The sequence below is a fragment of the Babylonia areolata genome, chromosome 5, assembly GCF_041734735.1.
Source record: "Babylonia areolata isolate BAREFJ2019XMU chromosome 5, ASM4173473v1, whole genome shotgun sequence".
Taxonomy (NCBI): Eukaryota; Metazoa; Mollusca; class Gastropoda; order Neogastropoda; family Buccinidae; genus Babylonia; species Babylonia areolata.
In genome coordinates this window covers 52,023,944-52,028,943 of record NC_134880.1, presented here as the reverse complement: position 1 = coordinate 52,028,943, position 5,000 = coordinate 52,023,944, and positions in this window count along the sequence as shown.

Genomic DNA, 5,000 nt, shown 5'->3' with positions numbered 1-5,000 from the left:
CTTCTCGACTTGTTCCATCCATATCCCCACTCACACCCTGAGTTAGTCCCCTTCCATCCATCTTTTGGTACTTTTCACTATTTACACATAAGGAATCCCTCCCTCTCTCTCTCTCTCTCTCTCTCTCTCTCTCTCTCTCTCTCTCTCTTTACTGGTGTTTCTGTTGCTGTTGCTATTTATTCCAACAAACTGTGTTGATACACCTGTCTTTTGACACCGGATTTTGTGACATTAGTTTATTGAACTGTTCATCGGAGGGAGGAAGGTGGCAGAATGGTTAAGACGCTCAGCTGCCAATACAGAGAGTCCGTGAGGGTGTGGGTTCCAATCCCGCTCTCGCCCTTCTCTCCCAAAGTTTGACTGGAAAATCAAACTGAGCATCCAGTCTTTCGGATGAGATGACAAACCGAGGTCCCGTGTGCAGCACGCACTTGGCACACTGAAAAAGAACCTACGGCAACGAGAGTGTTGTCCTCTGGCAAAATCATGTATAAAAAATGTTAAAAAATCACTCTGATAAGTACACAGATATATAAGCATGCACTCAAGGCCTGACAAGCATGTTGGGCTATGCTGCTGTCAGGGCAGATGCCTAGCAGATGTGGTGTAGCGTATATGGATTTTGTCTGAACGCAGTGACGCCTCCTTGAGAAACTGAAACTGAAACTCATTAGAATTTTTTTTTTCAATAGAGAAAGCAAGAAAAAAACAAAACAAAACGACATCGAGAGAGACAGAGACAGAGGTGGGGGTGCGAAGAGGGAGGGAGACAGACAGACACAGAACAAAAGACTTGACAGTGGATTGTTCAGTGGTGTCGAACCGAACAAGACGTCAGGACCAGACTAGACACAATATTTCAACATATCTTAAAAAGGTCAGCACGCTATCAACTCAATCATGTTATCATACACGTTGCATTTCCGTCACGGTTGTTCTTTAAATAGATATAGTTCGACCTTGATGGTCAGCAAATCACAAACACAAATTACCCAATCTGTACAAGAATTAGGTCAATAAACATGAATTCTTGTTTCTGTTGAATTTTTTCGATATTGGCTAACTCTCTCTCTCTCTCTCTCTCTCTCTCTCTCTCTCTCTATCTCTCTCTCTGAGTGTTTCACATAAGAATGAGTGTTACGGATCCAGGATAAAATAACGTAACAGAAACGAAACGAAACGAAACAAAAACGAAAAAACAAAACAAAAAAAAACCGGTTCGGGATGCAATAAATATCGACAGACACTTTTAACGTCGGTACAGTCAAGTTTAACGTCGAGACCTTTTCACAATATTATGACCAAGAAAGATAACCCATCCCTGCGGAGTTTATGGAAGGGATCTATCTAACACCACACTGACAACGCCAGAACACATAAAGGTGGACAACGAGAATGCCATCTTTTTATGCTCCACCTCCGGGATTCGAACCATCTGCATGGTTTCGAGTCCGGCGCTATCTATCAGGAGGTTCGATTCCCCGCTTGGCCAGATCTATTCATTGTGCCCTGGACACAAAAAACGGGCGAACAGTGCGCCTTTCATGTGTGACGAACTTCGCCTTTTATGGTGCTGCTACGTATCGGGGTTGCCAGCGGGGTCGTGCACATTTCTATAGCCGCATTTTCACACTCTTCGTACTTTTCTCTCTCTTCACAATGCCCGCACTCTTTTCATCTCTTGCCCTATAGTGTTTGGGAGGATGTGGTTTAGCGCACAGCGGCATCAATGTCAAAGGTAGTGCAGTATTGTGTACTGTGGTGTAATGTTTACAGTCTAGTATAGTGTGTTGCATTGTAATGTATTACACAATGCTGTAAATTTCATTGTGTCCAAAATGAAGACGGTGTGTTGTTTATAGTGTGTTCCATTGTGACGCATTGCACGATGCTATAATTTCATTGTGTCCAAAATGAAGGCGGTATAATGTTTATGGTGTGTTGCATTGTAATGCATTGCAATATGCTGTAAATTTCACTTTTGTCTAAAATAAAGACTTGAAGCACAGCGAACTTAACTTCAACATGGCCTATTGTTCTGACAAAAAGAAGGTAGACATTGCACTGTTCAAAAATCGAAAATGCGAAAGGAAAAATCCACATGGACGAGTAACTGTGCGAGTGTGTGTGTGTGTGTGTGTGTGTGTGTGTGTGTGTGTGTGTGTGTGTGTGTGTGTGTTGTGTGTGTGTGTGTGTGTGTGTGTGTGTGTGTGCATAAATCTCACGCTCGTCCATGCAGAAGTAATAAAATCTAAGGAACTATACTTTAATAGCAGGCAGAAGACACGATTTCTATAACTAAATATTATCTTTCAAAAAATGGATTTTACGCAAAACATCTAATAGCGTGTTTTTCCCTTCTGAGAAAGAGGACATTGATCTGTTCGTTCTTCTTTTCCTTTTTTTCAAATTATAATTATCTTTAACAGAAACCTGAAGAAATGATACAGTCAAAATGGATGGATTGTGTCAAAGTTTAGACTTGTTGAAAAACCCAGTCTTTTTTTCTTGTCTTTTTTTTAAATTCTAAGTCAATATAGACATAAAAATCATATTCAGAATTTATGACTGTCAGTGGGGAACAAAACACATGATTAGATTTGATAAATGTGTACTTGAAAGGTGTTTCGAAATCGGATACAACATAGAAGAAAAACAACAACAAACAACAAAACAACAACACAACGTGAAATTAGAATGAAACAAAAACAAAAACAGCTGCGATGTTCCTGATTTGAAAAGAAAACCATTAACCGACACAAGACTTCTGGCAGTAGTTCTTGCTCAATCCACAATGTTCTGTTGTTTTTGTTGAGCATAGGTATTCGGTTACTTTGTTCATGGGCTGTTTCTGTCGTTTGTTGTTCTTTAACATTGGTGTTGTGGACATATATCAAGATCTTTGATATGTATACCTACATCTCGTAACACCAGTGTGTTAAAAAGTTGTTTGTAAGATTTGTTAGAAGTATTTGCCTCCGTTCTGTATCTCTTCGTAAAGACAAACGATGAGCAAATAAAGATCATTTTTTCTTCTATCAGGTCAATTACTCTGGTGATAATAAATTTAATCTCATGTTAATATTGATATTAGCATTATTTTACTATATCATGTACTGTTTGTTTATCTGTTTTATTTCATTATTTCATTACTGTTTATGAATGTTATTTGATACAAGTGATAATATGGTTCATCAGCCGTCATGATAAAATTGAAGTGCAACGTTGTGAGCACAGTATAAGCTTTAAGCTTATTGATGCTCATTTGTCATTCATTGCATTGTAATCATGTGTATTGTTGAATAATTAAAGATTATTTAAACCAAAGATCATACGTGCTCTGACAGTTAGAAACTGTTTACAAAGAACAAAAAGACGATCGGTGGAATGCATTCACGGGTAACATACGGGAACACCTATGATATCACAACTTAGTAATAGTTAATTGAGACGCTCAGCTGCCAATACAGAGAGTCCGTGAGGGTGTGGGTTCCAATCCCGCTCTAGCCCTTTCTCCCAAGTTGAACTGGAAAATCAAACTGAGAGTCTGGTCTTTCGGATGAGACGATAAACCGAGGTCCCGTATGCAGCACGCACTTGGCGCACTGAAAAGGAACCCATGGCAACGAGAGTGTTGTCCTCTGGCAAAATTATGTAAAACAAAAACAAAAACAAAAAAAACCCACACTCTGATAGGTACACAGATATATAAGCATATACTCAAGGCCTGACAAGCATGTTGGGATATGCTGCTGTCAGGCATCTGCCTAGGAGATGTGGTGTAGCGTATATGGATTTGTTCGAACGCAGCGACGCCTCCTTGAGAAACTGAAACTGAATTAGTAGTTGTGTGTAGATGTCGATTTAATCGTCAGAATAAACCTGGACCAGGAAGTAATAATAATCATAATAATAATGGATACTTATATAGCTTGAAAAACAGGAACACACAAGTAGGCACCGCGGACAAGCTCAGTTTCAGTTGTGCGTGTATCAAGAACTCCATTTAATATATTTATATGTATTTATATCGCTCTTTAAATCGTACGGCAGCTCGCCGCTCACGTGATACGGCGAAATAACGCCTCTGCTTACTGAGAGCCGCGCAGTCTCGAAAGTGAACTGACGAAATTGAAGCGATTAAAAACAAAGACGAAAGATCAAAATCGTCATTTATGAACAGTGTGGCCGCTGAAATACGTGAAAGTTAAAAGGAACTCGAAAGAAATGCGACGGCTCAGCTATCGATTACCACGACGGAGTACAAAAACCTCAACAATCCTCATCAGCCCAACTTGTCACATGTCTCTAACCATACCGCTCGCCCCCAAGTTCCCGCCCACCCCTCTCTGGTTTTCAGCTTCACTGACCAATCCGTGAGCTTGTCAATTGCCATCACTCTGACTAGGCCCCGCCTCCTTTGCTCCGCGCCGCGCTCTGGGTCGGTAATTGACGCGAGCTCTGTCGCCTGATTGGAAGCGTCAGTGTTAATCGCCGCGAGCCGTGTAAACATATGCGCCCTGACTGGGGACATATGCAGGCAGAAGCGACGGTGCGTTATTAATTATGAATATTACAGTTGGCGACCGGCGGCACGCGGGGTAAAGGCGGCACAGACGTGGGAGAGAACGGACCGAGGCAGCGACAGTCTCCTATCTCTTTTTACCGCCTGGCTTTCACACCAGCGACCCAACAACTTGAGCTGTCTCTTTCAAGGGAAATATCTTGTACTAATCCGACTTATCAGTTCAACACACCTTCATTTAATACCAACTTTTCTTTTATTATTTGACACGAAAGTCAAACAACTGACCACTTTTTAAAAACTATGAACCAGTTTTGTGATATTAAACTTTCAAAAGTTGCCATTTTTCTGCATCAGCACACTTCAGTCGAGTCAAACTGAGCATCTGACCGTCGTGTCAGTGAACTGAAACTGAGTATTTTGTCGACGTCAAAGAGCAGGGACTCTTACCACACAACAACAATAACACCCCGTG